Consider the following 23,602-nt stretch of genomic DNA (forward strand, 5'->3'; position numbering starts at 1 on the left):
TGTGGGCCTTGCTATGCACAAATTAAATATTGGATTTTGTAATGTTGCAGCAGTAACTTCAAAGGGTTGCATGGGTTGTAATGTACTTTAGGATCTGCTGAGATTGGGAAAGATGCTAAATAAAAGGAATATACTTTTCATGTTTAATGCCTTCAATTTGTAACCCTGCTTATCATGATTCTTTCATCCTAAGGCTACTACATTTGCAAACTTCCAGTCTTCAGGCACCATTCTTCAATCCAAGCATGTTTAAGAATCTGTCAACAGCAGCTTTCTGAGCTTGGTTTCTTCAAGATTCCTAGGCAGCCTTGTCCACTTTGGGGAATGCTGTAACTTCTCAAATATCCAACTTATCTAATTGATGTAACCTGGTTTTCTGCCAATACTTTTAATCATAATAGCTTTAGTAAAGTAATTCATGTCAGTCACTGTTCGATAACCACCTCAGACTAATAGGTCTTTTTTAAACTCAGAACTGGGTCCTTTATTGTTTAGGGACATACAGATTATCTTAGATTCTCATTTATGTTAATGTCTAATTTTTTTATTCTTGTACATTTTCCTTTTATATTTCTTCTTATATTCAGTGTCAAATTGTCCAGGTGCTGTTTGTCACTTTTTCCTGCTGAAGTATATTCATTATCAAAGTATCTATACATTATACAACCTTGAGAACCAGCTCCTTACAGGCAGCCACAAAACAAAGAGACCCAAAAGAACTCATAAGACATAGAAGTGTGTCAGTCACCCAATGTACAGAGAGGAAGAAAACAAATAGTGCAAATAATAAAAAGAAGCAAAGAGCATTTAGAATGAAAGGCTCGGAGTAGCCAGAGTAGCTACAGAGCAAGCACAGAGTAAATGCACCCAACCCTTGCCTCTGGTCTCAACATCCTGTTTTTTCCATATGATATTTATTCCTGTGATATTCACCATCCTCTTAACTACTTTATTTCTTGGGATCAGATCCAACAATTTCTCTTTCCTTATCAGAATTATACTGAGAACCTGAACATTCTTTTGAACTTCTGTTTTCTACCCCAGAGCTTCTTCTTTGGCATAATTATAGCTTTGGACAAGTTTTTTAGGTAGGTAAAGTCTCTCGTTGGCATCCTCTGCATTTAATTGGTCTATTTGCAGAATTGCTGTGCTTGTTACTCCACCTCACTTTGTCTACTAGCTGGCCTATTAAAGCTATCAAGCAGGATAACAGCTCCTGTACTGTTCCTTATTTCCAACCATATAGATTCTGTTACTTGCCTCTCATACATCCCAAATGTCCTGCTACCCTTAAGGATCTGCAGATATATATTCTAAAATTCCTCCACATGAGTCAATATCCTCTTGTTTAGTATATATTCTTTCATTATGTTGTGCTTCTCCAAGTGCATTACCTCGAACTTTACTGGATTAAATCTCATTTGCCATGTCTCTATTCAACTGATCAGATCAATAACTCCTGCAGTCTAAAGCCTTCTTCTTCACTTTCAATCACATAGTCATGTTTGGTTCATCTACAAACTTCTTTATCATGCTATCTATATGTTGGTTTAATATATGATAGAAAATCATGGAGACAGAGCACTAAACCCTGTTGAAATTTATTAATGACACCCTTTTTGTTTCGAAACCCTCATCAAATATTCCTGCTATTGAGCCAAATTCAGACCTCATTTGCCAGTTACCCCGGGCTTTTACTTTTTCTTGACTACCTCGTCATGCATGACCTTACCAAAAGCCTTGCAAAATCTGCCTAGACTACATCACCAAAATGTTGAACTCATTGACCCTCCTTTTAACCTCACAAAATTCCATTGAACTAGTAATTCACAATGTTTCATGCCTCTTATTACCTTTCCAAAACCAAATGTATCTATGGAGATTTTTTAAATTGTAGCAGACCCTTGTAGTTTCCCTTTTATTGTTTCCTTTTAAACAGCTGGATTTGGCATTTTATCCACCTTGAAAAATATTAATGCCTTATAGTTCTACTTTTATTATGTTCACTTGATCCAGTATTTCACACTGCAACCTCAGTGTCATACCCTTTACTGTGAAGAGATTGCAAAATATTTATTGAAAACCTCCAGTCCTGAATTAGCCTTAATATTTCCTTAGTCACTGAATTTCATTCCTATACTTTCAATACTCTTACAGGCCATCTGAGATGTAAAGCTCTCTGTTCTTGACGTTCCTTCTCCTTTCCTGCCTCATTCTACATTTTAAGCTCTGGATTTGGCAGTTTTGTCATTTATATTTGTGAGAACATGTACTGAATCCCCTGAATTTCTTTCTAGAATTCTTCCAAGTATACTGAAATTAATTTATTTTCAAGCTGCTATTTCCAATACACATTCACTAAAAGACCTTGACGTCTAGTAAAATTGGCCTGACCTCAGTTTAGAATTGTTATTTTTCCTTTAGCTTTGTCCTTTTCAAGAATTACTCTAAATGTAACTGAATTATGATCAGTGCCACAAGAAATGTTCCTTCTACCTGCCTAATTAATTCAAGACTTCTCTACACTTAATGTGGTTTATCACACACTGGCTAAAAGTTTTCTCCCGAATGGACTTTGGCTCTTTCTCTACTTTGTAACCTGTCTTGCAATATTTAGATCATTGAAGTCTCCCATTATTACTGCCCCAGTGCTTATGCAACAGTCAGGAATTTGTCTTCATATTTTCCCTTCTAGCTCTCTCAGACTGTTTGGAGGTCAAACAATGTTACTGCCTCCTTTTTCATTTTTAATTTGGTGCATTCAGCCTCATTAGATGATCCCTGCATCATATCTTTATTTCTCACAACTGTAAATGTTATTTTAATCAATACTATCACTCCCTTCCCCACAACCTTTCCTTTCTTATCCATGTCTATATCTCATCTGAAGCATGAATGTTAAGTTGCCAGTCTTGTATATTTCTGTAATAGCTATCATATACTTCCTTGTGTCTAATAGTGCTGCACCTAATCTGCCTTGTTCACTGTATTCCTTGCATTGAGGTATACAGTATTGGGCTCACTGCTTTTTGTTCTAACCCTTGTTTTATTTCAGCCTTTTGGCCCTTCTCATTAACTTTCTGCCTTCCATCTCCAGGTCAGCTTTCTCCTTTCAGTCTTTGTTCATTTTCCCATTACCTGTCAAGCTAATTTATACTCTCCCTAAATATATAAACAAGCCTGTCCACACATACAATAGCTCCAGTAACTGTGGAAGTTGAATCTGTTTGATTTGCATAGGCATCATTTTCTCCCATCATGATCCTAGAGATCTAAACCACTCCCTTCTATATCCAGTACCTCTCTGAACCTACCTTCGTTAGTATCTTCACCTCAGACCAAAACAATATGCTGCTTACAAAGGACTCTTCTGTTTTCCTCTTTGGTCACTTCAGGTCTGTTCTTTGTTCTGATGCTGCTGTTCTTTCTTCTTTTCATGTTGCCGTCTCATTTCTTCCTGATTATTAACTTTGTGGGATTTTGTTGTGTGCAAATTTGCAGCTGCTTTCTACGATACAATTCAAGATCATTTCACCTGCTGTAGTGTACTTTGAGAATTCCTGCAATTGGGAAATCACAATCCTACTATTTCTTTCTTACAAGGATCTATAACTGTATCATCTTCTGAATTAATTATCCTCCTGATGTGAGCATGTAACCTCTACTACTTTAATGACTTCAATGCTGGTGTTGATGAATAATTTTGGGTGACTACAGGAATAATAAGCCAACAAGAGGCTGATTGATTTAATGACATGAAAGTTAAACCTCTTTGAGTTAACTTCAGACCACATACCATCAGAACACCACTTATACCAGATTAATCAGATGGCTAGATAGTTAACTAATTTTAGCAAATGAGATCTCCATTCCTTTATCCATAAGCACACCTGTAAGTGCAGCTTTATCTGGGCCATTTCTTAGCTGGCTTTTGTCTGTAGAAAGGTGTTCAGTCTGGAGGAAGTTTGTCACACAAAGCATTTAGAGAGGACAATACGTGCAGCCCTGCAGAACTGTGATACACTAAAAAGTTCAAAAGTAAATTTATTAACTAAGTACATATGTGTGAACATATTCTACCCTGAGATTCATTTTTTTCTGGGCATTCACAGTAAATACAGAGAAACACAGAAGAATCAATGACAAACGGCACACTAGACAAACCAATGTACAAAAGACAATAAGCTACAAATACAGAAAGAAAGAAACAAACAAAAACAAACAAAATCATGATAAATAAGCAATAAATATCAAGAGCATGTGATATTTGAATCTTTGAAAGTGAGTCCATTGGTTATGGGAACAGTTCAGTTATGGGCTGAGTGAAGTTGTGTGATGTTATCCCCTCTGGTTCAAGTGCTTGATGATTAAGGGGTTCCTAAACATAGAGGTGTGGGTCCTGTGGGACGTAAAGAGCCCGTACTCCCTTCCTGATGGTAGCAGCAAGAAGAGACTATGGCCTGGATGGTAGGGATCCTTGATCATGGTTGCTACTTTCTTGCAAGAATGTTCCTTGCAAATGTGCTCAATGGTGGGGATGGCTTTACCCAATAGGGACTGGGCTGTACGCACTACTTTTCTTAGGCTTTTGAATTCAAAAAATTGGCGTTTTCATTACAGACTATGATGCAACCACTTAATATCCTCTCCAGCAGACATCTACAGAAATTTGTTAAAGTTTTAGATGACATGCCGAATCTTCGCAAACTTGTAAGGAAGTAGAGGTGCTGTCAAGCCTTCATTGTAATGGAGGCATGGACCCATGACAGATCCCCTGAAATGATAATGCCAAGGAATTAAAAGTTGCTGATCCTCTCCAGCTCTGATCTCCTAACCTTATTGCACCTGACTACAGGTTCACATACTTGTTTGTATAAGAGACTGTAGATAAATCTGTTCTGAACATTCTTTACATGCTGCTGTCTACAAATCCAAAGCTTACCCTAGCTGACCCAGATCTGTGCTGTCAGAGTACTATCCCACACTTCCCTTTGAGTGAATAAGTGCCTTCTAATTTCTGCCCCAAATGGCCAATCTGTAGCTTCATTCTAGTGTGATCTACCTTCACTAGCCCAGCAATATTTTTTCTCTCTATACTTAGCTTATTATTTCTAACTTATTTCTCTACTAATTAGACAACATCTTAAGCATTCTTACTCATGGGAATACAAGCAAAAGATCTCTATAATTTAACTTCTAAAGGTTTAAGATTATTTTCTGGTGAATCTTCTGGAAAACTAAGACTTCCTTTCGGATTAGTGGTGCCCAGAAGAGGGACTGGTATTCCAAGTAGTCCCTGGCAATGCCTTGTACAAATATTTTTTTAGAGATGCAGTATGGTAATAGCCCCTTCCATCTCACAGAACCCACACTACCCAATTACACCCATGTGACAAATTAACCCTTTCAACCCTTAGTCTTTGAAATGTGGGAGGAAACTGGAGCACCCAGAGGAAACCCACGCGATTACGGGAAGAATAGTGGTGGAATTGAACCTGGGTCACTACTGTTGCAATATCGTTATGTCATCCACTCTGTTACCTCTAGACTACCACATTGGCCTATGGTATATCATTTATCTTCTGAAGACTACTGACTTGTTCCATCAATCCATCTGAATACTTCCTGAACTCAGTTATTGAGTCATTGGGTTATTTGGCATGCTAAAGATGAAAGATTACCAGATTGGTTTTGTTAGTCACATGTATATCATAACAGTTAGGCATAGAGTGACCCCAAGATGGTGCCCGTGTACAATGCTGCCTTGCTTGACATCTTCTGGATAGACCACAAAGTTATTTATTTCTCTTCTTTTACATCTGTGTTTCATCTTGAGTGTGTTTCTGGAACTGTTCAAGCCTGTGATTTACAATTTGGAGATCGACTGAATAAGCCAGCCAAGAAACTACGAGACAGGGTGCAAATCAATGATTGACTCCATTTCACCAATTAAAGCCACGGGGAAGATTGACACATTGAGGTGAATGCAGAGGGCAAGAGGAGACTGCCTGCCTGCTAAGTACTGGTGGGATTGCTCAGCTCCTGAAGAAAAAGCCTTTGTGGCCTATCACTGTGCATGAAGAGTAGGCCTCAGTGTCTCTCTTTTTTGATGATGTTGGAGGATATTACTGATTTTTCTGCATTTATGGATTTGGAATATGGACTATGGACTTTTTCCATTCTTATGGTTTTCATATTCTGTGTTTTTGTGTATCCTTTCTCATTGTTTTTTGTATGAGGAAAGGGGTATTTGAGGGTCAATGTTCTTGTTGCATTTTTGCTAGTTCTTTTGTGCAAGGGAATAGGGTTTGGGTGTTGATTATTGTGTTACGGTTCTTTTTTATGTGTGGGAGGGGGTGGGTTTGCTGTTGCTGTCTAAACTGACTTTCATGGTTTTCTTTGTTTATCTGGAGAAGAAGAATCTCAGAGGCGTATACTGCATACATACTTTGATTACAAATGAACCTTGGAACCTTTGAAATGCGTCATTTGCCTCAAGTACCAACATACAGTAGATTGAATATGTGCTTGGGAGAACGTACATGTGCTTCCAGCACTTACTTGGAATGTGGGAGGAAACTGGTGCATCTGGAGGAAATCCATGCAGTCACGGGAAAAACCTGCAAGTCCCATACAAACAACGGGGGGTATTTGAAACCTGATTGCTAATCACTGGCACTTTATTTGCGTTATGCTAACTGGTACACTACTATGTCACCCTCTTAGCCCAACGCATCCATACAATCAAGATCTCATCTAAGTTAACCCCTCTTGTACATAGAAACATAGAACATAGAAAAACACAGTACAATACAGGCCCTTCGGCCCAAAATGCTGTGCTGAACATGTACTTACTTTAGAAATCACCTAGGGTTACCCATAGCCCTCCATTTTTCTAAGCACCATGTACCTATCCAGGAGTCTCTTAAAAGATCCTATCAAATCCACCTCCACCAGCATCGCCGGCAGCCCATTCCACGCACTCACCACTCTAACACAAAATACTTACCCCTGATATCTCTTCTGTACCTACTTCCAAGCACCTTAAAACTGTGCCCTCTTGCGATAACCATTTCAGCTCTGGGGAAAAGCCTCTGACTATCCACACGATCAATGCCTCTCATCATCTTATACACCTCTATCAGGTCACCCCTCATCCTCCATCACTCCAAGGAGAAAAGGCCAAGTTCCCTCAACCTATTCTCATAAGGCATGCTCCCCAATCCAGGAAACATCCTTGTAAGTCTCCTCTGCACCCTTTCTATAGTTTCCACATCCTTCCTGTAATGAGGTGACCAGAACTGAGCACATTACTTCAGGTGGGGTCTGACGAGGGTCCTATAGAGCTGTGACATTACCTTTCGGCTCTTAAACTCAATCCCATGGTTGATGAAGGCCAATGCATCTCATATGCCTTCTTAACCACAGAGTCAACCTGCGCAGCAACTTTGAGTGTCCTATGGACTTGGACCCCAAGATCTCTCTGATCCTCCACACTGCCAAGTGTCTTACTATTAATACTATATTCTGCCATCATATTTGATCTACCAAAATGAACTATCTCACATTCATCTGGGTTGAACTCCATCTGCCACTTCTCAGCCCAGTTTTGCATCTTATCAATTTCCTGCTGTAAACTCTGACAGCCCTCCACACTATCAACAACACCCCTAACCTTTGTGTCATCAGCAAATTTACTAAACTATCCCTCCACTTCCTCATCCAGGTCATTTATAAAAATCACGAAGAGAAGGGGTCCCAGAACAGATCCCTGAGGCACACCACTGGTCACCAACCTCCATGCAGAATATGGCCCATCTACAACCACTCTTTGCCTTCTGTGGGCAAGCCAATTCTGGATCCACAAATCAAGGTCCCCTTGGATCCCATGCCTCCTTACTTTCTCAATAAGCTTTGCATGAGGTACCTTATCAAATGCCTTTCTGAAATCCATATACACTACGTCTACTGCTCTACCTTCATCAATCTGTTTAGTCACATCCTCAAAAAATTCAATCAGGCTCATAAGGCACGACCTGCCCTTGACAAAGCCATGCTAACTATTCCTAATCATATTATGTCTCTCCAAATGTTCATAAATCCTGCTTCTCAGAATCTTTTTCATCAACTTACCAACCACTGAAGAAAGACTCACTGGTCTATAATTACCTGGACTATCTCTACTCCCTTTCTTGAATAAGGGAATAATATCTGCAACCCTTCAATGTTCCGGAACCTCACCCATTCCCATTGATGATGCAAAGATCATTGCCAGAGGCTCAGCAATCTCCTCCCTCTCCTCTCACAGTAGCTGGAGTACATCTCGTCCGATTCCAGAGACTTATCCAACTTGATGCTTTCCAAAAGCTCCAGCACATCCTCTTTCTTAATGTCTATATGCTCAAGTCAAGTCAAGTCAACATTTATTGTCATTTCGTCCATAACTGCTGGTATAGTGCATAGAAAAAATGAGACAATGTTTTTCAGGACCATGGTGTTACATGATATAGTACAAAAAACTAGACCGAACTACATAAAAAAACAACACAGAGAAAGCTACAGTAGACCACAGACCTACATTGGACTGCATAAAGTGCACAAAAACAGTGCAGGCATTACAATAAATAATAAACAGGACAGTAGGGCAAGGTGTCAGTCCAGGCTTCAGGTACTGAGGAGTCTGATAGTTTGGGGGATGAAATTGTTACATAGTCTGGTCATGAGAGCCTGAATGCTTCGGAGCCTTTTCCCTGACGACAGAGGGGAGAAGAGATTGTATGAGGGGTGCATGGGGTCCTTCATAATGCTGTTTCCTTTTCAGATGCAGCGTGTAGTGTAAATGTCCATGATGGCGGGAAGAGAAACCCCGATGATCTTCTCAGCTGACCTCACTATCCGCTGCAGGGTCTTGCGATCCGAGATGGTTCAATTTCCGAACCAGGCAGTGATGCAGCTGCTCAGGATGCTCTCAATACAACCCCTGTAGAATGTGATGAGGATGGGGGGTGGGACTGAGACTTTCCTCAGCCTTCGCAAAAAGTAGAGACGCTGCTGGGCTTTCTTTGCTATGGAGCTGGTGTTGAGGGACGAGGTGAGATTCTCCGTCAGGTGAACACCAAGAAATTTGGTGCTCTTTACGATCTCTGCTGAGGAGCCGTCAATGTTCAGCGGGGAGTGGTTGCTCCATGCCCTCCTGAAGTCAACAACCATCTCTTTTGTTTTGTTCACATTAAGAGACAGGTTGTTGGCTCTGCACCAGTCCCTTAGCCGCTGCACCTCCTCTCTGTAAGCTGACTCGTCGTTCTTGCTGATGAGACCCACCACAGTTGTGTCATTGGCTGTGCTTTTCAATCCACTATAGGTCATTCCTATAATCGTCAAGATCCTTTCCCTTAGTGAATACTGAAATGAAGTATTCCTTAAGTACCTCAGCTATCTCCTCTGGTTCTATACACAACCTGGGTTTCATAAACCCCTTGCTATGGCCCATGGAATAAAAAAAGGTTCAGAACATCTGCTCTAAACATTTCCTATCTATGTAGCTACCCAAGTATTTATCAAATATTGTTAATGTACTTGTCTCAATCACTCCCTCTGGCAGCTCATTCAACATACTGACCACTTTCTGTGTGACAAAGTTGCCTGTCAGTTTCCTATTAAATCTCTCCCCCTCCCCACCTCACCTCAAACCAATGTCTAATAGTTCTTGATTCTCAATGTTAGGTGAAAGATTGTACATGTTGACCCAACCTGTGCCCCTCATGATTTTAAACACCACTATATGATTGCCCCTCATTCTCCTGCGCTCCAATATAAATTGTCCCAACCTGCTCAAGCCTTCTCCATAACTTAGTTCCACATCCCAGCCAACACCCTTATGAATTTCTGCTGCACTCTTTTCAGCTTTATGAGTCCTTTCCTACACCAGACTTCATCTTTTCCCTCAGGCAATATCTTTGTGTAAGTAGACCTATGTATACGTATGTGTTTGTCGAGGAGCCAATCACAGTCTATCTAAAGACTGTGATCAATTTACAAACCACTGTGACCAATTGGTCCTTGCGCTACACTATCCAAATTGAAGGCAGTCTTCAGTTATACAACTGCAACTTGTGATTTAAAACTTATCACTGCTCATAAATTTCAATGGAAGAAATTTACATAATTTTGTTTTGGATAATTAAATGTTTCAATGTGCTTACATTTAGAACATAACAAGGTACATTATGTGTACTTGGGATGATGCACTAGAAGGAAGAGGGCTTCAATGGTGTGCACACATTACTTGTGGAAGTTTGTATTCTCATTTCTTCTGGATTTTCAGTACTTAGTGTAGTAGCCTTTAAGGAGATGTGTGCATTCTTTCCACAACATCAGCAATAATAAAACATTTCATCGAAACATTTCCAAACACAAAGCAAACAATTCCACAGTTCTGCACAACAAACTCCAACTGCTATAGTTTGCGCATTCAGAGCATCTCATCCAACTCACATAACAGGCAGTGCTTCCTAAAGCAATGCAGTCTGGAAATCATTTCTTCAACTGAATGGTGAAAATCTGAGGCTGCAGTTCAGATCATGTTTGTCAAAAAATCATCTATTGTGCCCATAATCATCTAACAGACATATCAATTACTGACCCACGTTAAGAGAGACACATTGTTTACACACTCCCTTATTTTTGTTGTAATTTTGTCCCCTTTTCACAACATATTTTAGCTTTTAACCCTCTCAGCACATATCAATCTGTCAACCCCACCTTTTTTTACATCACTTCCTTCCTCGTCCCTTACTCCCCTTACTGGCCTGAAGACTTTTGCTTCTGACAAGCTTTTTGTCTAACACATTTTGTGAAATTCACCATGCAGTGTCTACTGTGAATATCACTCCACAGAATGGTAACATTCCACTAAAATCGCAGATCAGAAACTACAAGCTAGAGAAAATAGAATAACACTAAAAAAGTGATTAACAAACCAACCACTCTTTGTTGATTCACCAGCAGGAATACTGGAATTAATTTTCTAACTTACATAAAAGAATGCAAACTTCTGGCAAGATGCCAACTCAGCTTGCTAATAGAAGAGTGTGTCTTCATGTTCTGACGACAGAGTGTTGATGAAATGCTCCACAATGGGATTCTTCTCAGAATGGAAATAACAGAGTTCGCATTCACTTTGATCATTTGTGAAAGGAGATATTGAACAAGCTTTATGTTGTGAGGCATCTGTGATCTTGTTAAGACTACACACAAATTTTCCCTGCAACACACACAAGATGCTGGAGGAACTCAGCAGGCTGGGCAGCATTTATGGAAAAGAGCAAACAGTCGATGTTTTGGACCGAGAACCCTCCCCCGACTGGAGAAAAAAGATGTGAAATCAGAGTAAGAAGGTGGGAGGAGGGGAAGAAGAAATACAAGGTATTAGATGGTAGATGAAACAACAAGAGAGGGAGGGGTGAAGTAAAGAGCTGGGAGGTTGATTGGTGAAAGAGATAAAAAGCTGGAGAAGGGGGAATCTGATAGGAGAGGACAGGAGGCCATGGAAGACAGGGAAGGGAGAGGAGCATGAGAGGGAGGTGATGGGCAGGTAAGGAGATATAGTGAGAAAGGAAATGGAATGGGGAATGGTGAAGGACTGGGGGGTATGCGGGCAATTACCAGAAATCAATGTTCATGCTATCAGGTTGGAGGCACAAGTTTTCCTTATTAGTTCAGCAGGCAATGGGAGAGTTATATTGAGGCAGGCAGTTCCAATACTGTAGTGAATTAAGATTTGTTTACTAACAAAGCATTTTCTGCCAACTTAGTACTTCCCCATACATATCATGGTTGATAAAAATATGTTTGGGGGTAATTGCTGTTGTAATGCAGAAACACATTAAAACACACAGCAATGTTCCACAAACACCAATCTCTCTAAGATCACCTTGTGTGTTTATAAAGGTTGACGAAGGAGAAAAGTGGGCCTACAATGATAGGCCTTAAATTGGGATTAACATAGACATCATTTGTCAGATTCATAGATTCATGGAGATGGGGATTTTGAAGCAGAGCACTATTTTATCATTAAGTTACTGATGGGACAACTAAGGTTTCCCATCAGATGGTCTCTTTTGTTGTTGAATCTGCCTTATCCATTGTTTAGGAAGAAAGAAGTGTTAGTGAATATCAGAAACAGACCAAATGAAAGAAATGGGTTCATCAAATATATTAGAGATATTGCGCTGGCTTTCTAAGATTTTTAAAGGTCCACAGGCTTTGGAGAATATATCTTTTCAGAATAAACCATTTCTGTTCATTTAAATTAATGGTACAGATCTCCAATACTTATTCCACCTGAAGGAAAGCAACACAGACAAATAATAGAGAAAGCTAGAAGCAGGCTTCTTAACTAAAACCTCTCATAGCACTTACATTGTTGTTAAGATATATTGAATGAAGCTCCTTGCTTTCCGTCATCTGTGGCTCCCACTCAGTCATCCTTGTCATTTTTTTAATAATTTAGACAAGTGCAAATTGGCCCAATTTTCTCTTTCTCTTAAAAGTGTTTGTCAGTCAATGTGTTGACGTTTGTGATCTGGCCAATGCAAAGCACCTCTATTTGGCAGACATCTGTCTGCTGATTATTGTACTGGTTTTTGCACATACAGAATCACGTTGTGCAGCAAGCTAAAAAGCAAATCTGACATAACATTCAGGTGAGTATATATATGTCACTACAATTCTAACAAGGTGCCAATATGAGTAACCTTGTGTATCTGATAAATGTTCAAACCACCAAATTTGTAATTGCAGTAAATCTTACAGTAGCTTATTTATTTATTGCAATCATTTATGCCCCATGCTGCTTTCTGCACGGAAGCGTAGCATTACTGAATTTTAAGACCAGAAGACTACTGATTCAGCTCACAAATGTGTTCACAGTAAGTGCTCACCAAAAGTTTATTTATGTTGGGGTTTCACTCCTGTGGTGAACTACATATACCTGTCTGGACATGCCCCCCCCCCCCCCCCCCCACCCGCTGACTGCTCCTGTGGCTTCTCCCACGGACCCCGGAATAAACACGATTGGAGACAAAGCCCCGGGCTCAGTCTCCAGGATGTTGTGTGGTGGTCAATTGCTGCTTGTTCTTCCTTCCAGCCAATAAAAGCCTATATCTCGCCTCACGTCTCAGAGAGTTATTGATGGTGCATCAATTCCCCTTGAAAGGCACCCCTATCACCTGTCACATCGGTTGAACTGGAAATTAAAGGGGGGGCTATTACATTGGATAAGTGAAAAAGTTTGATTTGGTAAAATAAAAGATTATGCGAATGCTATTAATAATCTCCAGGCTGCAGTCAATGAGACCAGAGTATGAGTGGGATGTCATTAGACAGACAGGTATCAAAAAAAGTCTGCATAAAGACAGGGGACATTGATGAAAATGTTTGAGAGTCATAGAAAAGTACAGGCCCTTTGATGCATCGAGTCCATGCCGAACCATTTAAGCTGCATATTCCCATTGACCTGCAGCCAGACCAGAGCCCTCCATACCCCTACCATTCATGTACCTATGCAAACTTCTCTTAAACATTGAAATCAAGCTGACGTGCATCACTTGCGCTGGCAGCTCAATCCACACTCTCACAACTCTCTGAGTGAAGCAAGTTTCTTCTCATAGTCCCCTTAAACATCTCAATTTTCACCCTTGACCCATAATCCCAATGGAAAAAGCCTGCCTGCATTTACCCTATTTATGCCCCTCATAATTCAGTAAAGCCTCCACTCAGTCTTCTACATTTCAAGGAATAAAGTCCTAACCTGTTCAATATTTCCTTATAATTCAATTCCTCAACATCCTTGCATTTTCTCTGTACTCTTTCAAACTTATTTAAATCTTTCCTGCAGGTAGGTGACCAAAACTGCACACAATATTCCAAATAACGCCTCAGCAGCTTCTTATACAACTTCAATATAACATCACATATCCTGTACTCAATACTTGCCAAAAGTTTTCTTTACGAACCTACCAACCAGTGACATCACTTTCAATGAATTGTAAACCTGTATTTCCAAACCCTTTGTTCTATCACGCTCCTCAGTGCCTACCATTCACTCTGGATGGTCCTACCAAAGTGCAACACCTCACAGTGCGGTGCATTAAATTCCATCTGCCATTTTTCAGCCCATCTTTCCAGCTGGTCCAAAACCTGTTGCAATCTCTGATAGAATTCCTCGTTGTCCACTACACCCAAAATCCTGGTGTCCTCCACAAATTTGCTGATCTAGTTAGCCACATTGTCATTCAGATCATTGATATAGATGACAAGCAACAATGGATCCCTGTTGCACACCACTAGTCACAGACCTTCAGTCAGAGAGACAAGCACCTACTACCACTGTCAGCCTTCTCCCTTAAAGCTTGAATGCCAAGTTACTGAACTTTCTTGATCAACCTCCCATGTGGGACTTTGTCAAGTGCCTTGCTAAAGTCCATGTAGACACATCCACTGCCTTGTCTTCATCAACATTCCTTGTAGCTTCCTCAAAAAACTCTATAAGATTGGTTAACATGACCTACCACACACAAAGCCATGCTGACTATCCTTACTCAGTCTATGCCTATCCAGATACTCATATATCGAGTCCCTTAGAATACATTCCATTAACTTTTCCCACTTCTGATATCAGGCTCTCCTATAGTTTCCAGGTTTATTTTTATGGCCTTTCTTGAACAGCAGAAGGTATCTTCCATTCCTCCTGTACCTCACCTGTTACTAAGGATGATTTAAATACTGTATCTTTGCTAAAGCCCGTACAATTTCTGCCTTTACCTTCCACAGGGTCTGAGAGAGCACCTTGTCAGGCCCTGGGGATTTACCCACCCTAATTTTCCTCAAGACGGCAAACACCTCCTCCTCTGTAATCTATATTGGGTCCATGACCTTGTTGCTGCTTTGCCTCACTAGTATAAACAACGAGTCCATCTCCTGAGTAAATACAGATGCAAAAAAATCAGTTGAAGATCTCCCCATCCCTTTTGCCCGCATGCATAGATGACCATTCTGATCTTCCAGAGGATCAGATTTGTCCTATGTAATCCTTTTGCTCTTAACATATCTGTAGAATCCCTTAGGATTCTCCTTCACCTAGTTTGCTAGAACAATTTCATGCCTTCTTTTAGCCCTCTGGATTTCTTTTTTAACTGTTATCTTTCATTTCTTATGCTCTATAAATACCTCATTTGTTCCTACCTGCCAACACCTGCTATCCACCTCTTTCTTTTCTTAACCATGGCTTCAAAATCTCCTGAAAACCAAGGTTCTTAAACCTGTTATCTTTACCTTTTATTGTGACAGGCACATACAAGATTTGAACTCTCAAAATTTTGCTTTGGGAGGCCTCCCACTTACAACTACTCCTTTGGCAGAAAACAGCCTGTCTGAAACACATTTGCCACATCCTTTCTGATATTATCAAAACTGGCCTTTCTCCAATTTAGAATCTCAACCTGCGGACTGGACCTATCTTTTTCCATATTCACTTTGAAACTAATGGCATTATGATCACTAGATGCTAGCTGTTACCCTAAACAAACTTCTGTCATCTGTCTTGTCTCAGTCCCTAATAGCAGATCAAGTATCGCAATGCTCTTGTTGCGACTTCCAAGTACTGATTAAGGGATCTTTCCTGAACATGTTCGACAAACTCTATCTCACCTAATAATTTTACAATATGGGAGTTCCAGTCAATATGCGGAAAGTTAAAATCACCTGCTATAATATAGACACATTAACATTGTCCTATCTTTCTTATTCCTCATTTTCACTCATAAAGCTTCATTAGATGAATTTTCCAGTCTGTTCTGACTGAGCACTGCTGTGACATTTTCCCTGACTAGTAACACCATCCCTCCCCCTTTAATTCCTCCCACTCTGTCACCTCTAAAACAATGGAACCCCCAGAACACTGAGCTGCTAGTCCTGCCCCGTCTGCAACCAAGTCTCACTAATGGCTACGATATCATAATTCCACGTGCTGATCCATGCCCTGAGCTCACTTGCCTTTCCTACAATACTTCTTGTATTGAAAGATACGCAGCTCAGAACATTCATCGCACCATGCTCAACCTTTGATTCCTGTCTTTGTCTGTAGTCTTAACAACCTCTGTCTCCTCAACCTCTCCACTACTGGTTCTGGCTCTCTGATTCCCACCCCTCCTGCAACTTAAAACACACATTGCCCCTCCATGAAGCACATTTTATCTCAGGTCAGGTGTGCAAGCTGCATCTGTTGCAAAAGTACCGGTACACTTGAATAAGCAAACCTTCCATTCAGCTAACCTGGAACTAATTTCATGTGCATGTGAGGAGAGTGAAAAGGTGAAAATCAAAGGGCAATCTATTGTCTATACAGAGAGTTGGGCCTGTCAAAGGAAGACTCACTTAATCTGAACCATGTACCAAAAAAAGCTGACTACGAGAAAACATAGATCAGTGTATCATGTTATGTTTCTTATTCCTGGTGGATGGATGAATTAACCTAGCTGTGAAATTTAATTCTGAGGACGATATGAAGATAGGTGGAGGGTCACATAGCATTGAGGAAGAAAGGAGTCTGCAAAAAGACTTAAACAGATAGAAACAGCAGATGGAATGTAGTACAGAGGAGTGTATGGTTATGCACTTTCATAGAAGGAATAAAATGTAGACTAATTTATAAACAGGGAGGAAATTCAGAAACCTGAGGTGCAAAGGGTCTTGGGAAGTTCAGTGCTTTATAAGGAACTGGCCAGACCACATTTTGTGAGCAAATTTTGGGCCCTCCTATCTAAAATAGCATTGGAAAGGGTCCAGAGGAGGTTCATGAGAATGAGAATGATCCTTTGAATAAAAGGATTAATGTGTGAGAGGCATTTGACGACTCTGAGCCTGTACTCGCTGAAGTTTAGAATAGTGAGGGGTGTTCTCATTGAAACCTGTAAAATACTGAAAGATCTAGATGGAGTGGATGGTTCCTATAGTGGGGGACTCTAGGACCAGAGGGCACAGCCTCAAAATAGAAGAGATGAGATGAGAAGGAATTTCTTTAGCCAGAGTGTGGGAAATCTGTGGAATTCATTGCCACACACTGCTATGGAGGCCAAATCATTAGCTATATTTAAAGAAGATGTTAATAGTTTTTTGATCAGTCAGAGTGCCAATTGTTACAGGAAGAAGGCAGGAGAATGGGGTTGAGAGAGATAACAAATCAGCCATGACTGAATGGCAGTGCAGACTCAACAGGCCAAATGGATTAATTCTGCTCTTATTTCCAATATTCATGTGCTGTCTATAATGTTCAACAGCATAAATTATCACATTAGGTCTTGATCTATTAAAACATTTTCAGAGAAACTGGACAATACTGAACCTAGTTCAGTCATGAAGAGTTCAGGGTACAATCAACAGTGGTCTAAGTTACCTGCACACTAAGACAAGCCCAAGGCAAAATCAAAACATTGTGTTTAAAGAGGCTTTGTCTCTGTGGAACACCTTTTGCTCTGTTCGGGGCCATCTTTCATTCATACCTTGCATCCTCAGCTTCTGGGGGCTAATGGATCCATGGGACCATCCAGCCTCAGTGTGTAGCAGAGTAGCACAGCAGTCAGTGCTGCTGCCACACAGCTCGTCCGGCTCAGCTTCAATATAAATGTTTTTGTTTTCCCATTCCATTCACCACAACCTATTGTGTCAATAGGTAGATGGATACAAAGATCCTTCATTAATCCCAAGGGAAATTGCAGTGTCATAGTAGCATAACAAGTGCACAGATATAATTATTAGAAGAGAAGTAGAAAGAATAAAAAATAAGTTACCACAAACAGTCTAACAGGAGGGGGGTCATCACTTCCCCGGCTATAGGTTGTCTCATTATAGAGCCTAATGGCCGAGGGCGAGAACGATCTCATATAGTGCACTTGTGAGCAGCGCTGTTGTCTTAGTCTATTACTGAAAGTGCTCCTCTGTTCAGCCAAGGTGGCATGCAGAAGGTGAGAAGCATTGTCCAGAATTGCCAGGGTTTTCTGTAGGGTCCTTTGTTCTTCCACAGCCCCCAATGTGTCCAGTTTGACTCCGATAACAGAGCCAGCTGTTTTAATCAGTTTATTGAGCCTGTTGGCATCACCCGTGTTGATGCCACTGCCCCTGCTCAGCACTGCATAGAAGATTGTACTGTTGACAACAGACTGGCAGAACATTTGAAGGAGAGGCCTGCATACTCTAAAGGACCTCAGTCTCCTTAGGAAATGGAGGTGACTCTGGCCCTTGTACAGAGTCTCCGTGTTGGTGCTCCACTGAAGTCTGTCATCCAGGTGCAGCCCCAGGTACTTGTAGGTCCTTAATAGTAACAGGGAACAATGTAGACTTAATCTTCCTAAAGTCTATTACCATCTCCTTTGTCTTACTGATGTTGAGCTGTAGTTGATTCAGCTTGCACCATTTGACAAAGTCCTCCACCAGGGCCCTGTATTCATCCTCCTGTCCTCCCTGTATACACTCAAATATTGTCGAGTCATCAGAGAATTTTTGCAGATGACATGACTCAGTGTTGTATCTAAAGTTAGTCTCACAAGCAGGAGTTCAGGTAAAATGGACAATATTAATTATAAGATAATTATGTGTTGTAACCAACTATCAAGGGATCTCTTGCTATCAGGAAAGATGGGTGATTACACATGGGTGACACAGAAAATTATACATCATCAAGCCAATTTGTTTTCATATTAGAAGTCATTCCTAATAAAAGTGAATTTATTGTTTGTATCACACAAATTAAGAAAGCAGTCTTGGCACGTTAGTAGTTTGAATATTCAGAAATTCTCATTGCATACACTGAAGACAGTCTGTTTTAAATTTAAGGAGAGCACCTCACTTAATGAAAGGGATGTGGGCCTCAATGGCAAAGCTTGTATTTATTGCCCATTCCTAATTACCTTGGTTAGCTATTGCTTTCAGCTGCTCCAGCCTCTTTAAACTGTTTGTCAGTTAATGTCTGCAGACTGTTGAGCAGAGTTAATGCAGTGACAGCAAAGGAATAGAAATATATTTTTAAAGAAGATACTGAATGGCAGGTGGTGTTGCTGGTCAGGAAAAAGTTACCTATTCCAGGTTTCCAAGCTTTTGAACTACAGAATTTTTCTGCCTGTATGGTCAAATTTCTGGTCACTAGTGACCGCTCTTGGCCACCCTAAAGGTGGGGGAATCTGTGCTGTTCATGGCACTGAATATCATGGGTAGATGACTAAATTCGTTCTTGTTGGAGATGTCCATTACCTTAACCACACTTACTTGAATGTTATCTTAGTCTCACTATGTAGATTGCTTCTTTTGCAGAGCAGTTACAAGTGGAATTGAACAACATGCAGCTATCAGCAAACATTTGTGATCCTATTGCTCTTGGAGTTTTGATTCCTTTTCACCTCCCACAGGACCTGTCTGAGCTGGCTCGGGATAGAGGTGTAACTTATCCTGTAAACCTGCTGCTCAGAACCAGCACACACCCCTGCTACATGGCTTGCATGCACTGGTGAGCAGGCTCCCCCATCACACTGCGAAAGAGGCGCTCTGTAAGACACAGTGGATCAGTTCATAATGTCTGCTTCAACACTGTCTCAAGCCAGTGTGAAAAACAAATCAGATGGATCATCACTGTGTTCTTGCAAAACTGACTAAAGATCTTTTATCATGATTGTGCATTTACACAGTGCCTCTGATGGACCAGAATAAACAAACTAAAGATGTCCTTAGAATTGTTAGGACAGTCGAGGGTTATGAAGAAAGTGGGTAAAATTGAGGAGGCAGAGACTTTAGGGATTGAATTCTTGAACAGAAGGCTGTGGCAGCTATAACCCTCAGAAGAAAATTGGAACTGGTGAAAGATGGAGAAATATAGAGACCATTGAAATCTATAGTTACTTGTGGAGAAATTGATCAAGGGAGGAGAAACATGAAATGTAAGCATTTAGGAATAGAGTTGTGTCCATCAGTGAGCATGTTGGAGCAAATTAGCAAAGGGACAGTAGTGTTTTGGAAAAGATGAAAGTCACAGAAGCTTGACAATGACTAAGGACAACTTTCCCTTTCTTCCATGAACTCTTTAATTAAAATTCCATTACATCAGCTAACTACAGCTTTGAGGAAAACAAATTATCGCATAGATGAGTGGGAATGTACCTGCAGTTCGTTAGATCAGTCGTCACACAGCATGAACTTGTCAAACATACTGCTATGTAATGAGTCGTGCTTGTCTCCAGCTAAAAGAACATCACAGTCTTGAGAAGTGTGGCTCCAAACCCTGATATAAAATTGTTAGGTTCTGTGTACATAATGGTTGGAGAAATGAGGGCAAAGTACGCTGTACACATAGAAACAATTCCACTTAATAGCTCGAATGAAATATATTTAAATTTGTATTCATGCAGCTTCCTAGCATATCCCAGGTAAACTAGACATTACTGTGAAAGACGGGGACAATCTTGCATCGACACACCTTGAAACAATTTATACAGTGGCAGATTCTGTAAGCATGTGAAAGCTTGCTTTATTCAGCTCATCCAACATGTTTAGCACTTGTTCAGCACCAAGCTGTCAACCCTTATTCTGTGCCCAAGCCACCAGTGTGTGGCCTCAACACACAATTTCAGATTCAGAGGCAAATGTAACACTGACTAAGTCATGGATTGTCCATAGAATTAAATTAATGACAGCCTTTAATAATTTAAAGAACCCACATTCTGAATGCAGTCTATGATTTGCGGGTTCCTTGCTATTATTAATGGTGACACTCCTAGCTGAATTATTAATTGAACACTGTTAAAGTCTGTTATTATAAATCTGTCTACGCAATTCATTAGCAACTCCACTGCAGATCAACTGGCAGAAAGCAGTACAATTACTCTAAATGCTTGTTAGAACTTATTTTCTTAAAGAAATGTTTTTTCTTTATACAATCTTGCAACCCTTTTTTGGCAAATAACTCAAATTATATTTGGTATCATGACTTGCTTTTAGAAAAGAATAAGTGCAAAAGCCTATAAGAAAACAGTAAAATCCTATGAGCAGAAATGAGAACTGTTTGATCTGTTAATTGCCTTAAAATAATATTGGTTAAATGAGGAAGACTGACCACATACTGGAGAGACAAGCCCTACTCTGTTTCTTAGTTCAGTGTTAGCTTTTATGTCAACATGAGAGTATCACTTTAACATTATATTGCAGAGCCTCCTTTTCCTGATTCAAATTCTTGGAATAGACTTCCGAAATCTATATCTCACCTCCACGTTCCCCAGTGCTTGAGTGATTAAACATATTAGATAATGTGGAGTGAGCCCAGCAGAAAGAACGCTGAGCTTATTTTGTGATGAACTGCCTGATCTCATGGAAGAGAAAAATACAACCTCAGGAGTGCAAAGGGATAGGAAGTCTGAGTGGGTGAGATTTCCTGCTTCTTAGAACACCCCTTTAGACTTGCTGTGAGCTTGGCTGTGATGCTCACTGTGGCTGAGAAGATGGACAACCGTCACTTACTGAGAAGAGGAAGGAATGGTTGTGTGCAATCCTAGCTCTATGAAAACCATTTTCCTCAGAAGAGGAAGAGACAAATAATTAGCAAAAGCAAAGTCAAAAGTGAATGGTGTCAGGTGGAATCAATACGATAGCCTAATTTATAACACTCATAAATCATGAGCAGGTTCAGAGATGCTTTTGTTAAAGGAAAATATTGGTTAAGTTTTATTGAAGTGTTTGTAATAAAGCAGTGAACATGGTTAAAGTAATTGAGGAAATAGAGAACAATTGGTGCCTTCAAGAAATCACAAAGGAATTATTTAATGTAGATAGTTAGATTAACATACACCTACAAGAATAAAGAATTGTGTTTAACCTAGAAAGGCAGGACTGCAGCCGAGAAATATCTGTACATGAGGGGTTCCATGTGTACTTGTGTGGGTCCGTATCTCTGTATTTCTGCCTGTATGTACATGTCTGGGATAGTGAATGTGGATGGATCTTTGTGAGTGTACTTGTTCCTTTCTTTCTGAGTGTGACTGTGTGAGTGTGTGTGTACAGGTATGGATATGCCAACACATCTGTGTAAACTCACATCTCCATGGCTATTCTGTTTAACATGTTAGTCTGAAATGCATTAGAAATTATAAAAATTCAGCCAAGTAATGTCTAATGGACCACAGCAACATTGCTATTTCCCTCTTCAGTCATCCTATGGCTTGGGCAAATGAGATTTCCATCTTAATATCAATAACCACTGGATTGTTTTAGAAAATAATTCAGGAGAAATATCCTCAGACAGACAGTGAGATTCACCTCGCCAATATTTCTGGTGTTTTGTGGGAGACAAAAGGCATCCATAAACTCTGCATCTTGGAATGAGGATTTGTGCAATCCCAAAGCAGAAAATATTACAGCAGCCCTGATATTCTCCAAGTACTGACCACCCCTGTCAAGTTCCTCAGTCGATTAGTGATTCTTCATGGGAGGGAGGGAGGGAGGGAGAGGGAGAGAGAGAGAGAGAGAGAGAGAGAGAGAGAGAGAGAGAGAGAGAGAGAGAGAGAGAGAGAGAGAGAGAGAGAGAGAGAGACAGAGACAGAGACAGAGACAGAGACAGAGACAGAGAGGGTGTGTGTGTGTGTGTGTGTGTGTATATAGTTGGTGGGGGGGGGGAGTGAGGTGAAGGATGGGTGGAGATTGGAGCTCACTGCTGTCATCCTGACTTCACATGCTTTCTAGCCAGTGACTGATTGGTGATTATGAGACATAAATCCATTCTTTTATTTGTGTGATCTTGGAAGTAGGTAGCTAGGGCCAAATGACTCGCTGTTTAAGATTAACATTCACAACAAAACTCAATGATACGGTTGGACTGAGTCGTTCTCCGATATTAGCGATTTACTTGCAAACGTTTCATCACCGTGTGAGGAAACATCATCTGTGCCGCTTTGATGTCTCCTTGCATGGTGACAAAACATTTGCAAGTAAATTGCCAAGATCGGAGAGCAACCCAACCCAAACATCAACCACCCGAGCTACACGTTTTCTGAATTATTTCTGATTCAGTAATGACCATGAACCATAAATTGTTCAGAAGAGATTCCACATCCAAGTTGCAGCTGGTCAGCAGACAGTCACTCTTAGACATGTGGCTCTCTGGGCCCTCAATGCTGAGTTAGCTGAGGGCCATTGGGACAGCACAGCTGCCTAGGTTAGACTGTCCTCCACTAGACTGCTGTCTGAGGTCTGGGTGCTGGAGAACATTTGCACAGGGCTTGACTATGGTCAAAATATTAAAAGCTTCATCTACGATAAAGTAGCTGAAAGCAAGAGATGGTCCACATAACTCTATCCTAGTCATAGCAGATTAAAGAAATGTAAAGGAATGGATAGTGGGAAATGCCGGAGACAATAAATGATATGGATTCTCATCATCTTCACAATTCACAGAGTATCTCCTTCAAGACGGGCTAAACTAAAATCTGCCTTTGTATGCAGCATGGGAGGTCTAGCTATACCCACTGGAAATGTAATCCCACTGGAAATTAAAGTAGGATTCAGTGTCATT

General features: G+C 40.5%; 1 protein-coding gene across 1 annotated transcript in view; it reads right to left on the reverse strand.

Moving 5' to 3' along the window:
* The window catches only part of LOC140739509 (dedicator of cytokinesis protein 2-like), a 651,201-nt gene that overhangs the window by 210,936 nt on the left and 416,663 nt on the right, over positions 1-23,602 (reverse strand). The gene's annotated exons all lie outside the window — the stretch shown is intronic.

The sequence above is a fragment of the Hemitrygon akajei genome, chromosome 15, assembly GCF_048418815.1.
Source record: "Hemitrygon akajei chromosome 15, sHemAka1.3, whole genome shotgun sequence".
Taxonomy (NCBI): domain Eukaryota; kingdom Metazoa; phylum Chordata; class Chondrichthyes; order Myliobatiformes; family Dasyatidae; genus Hemitrygon; species Hemitrygon akajei.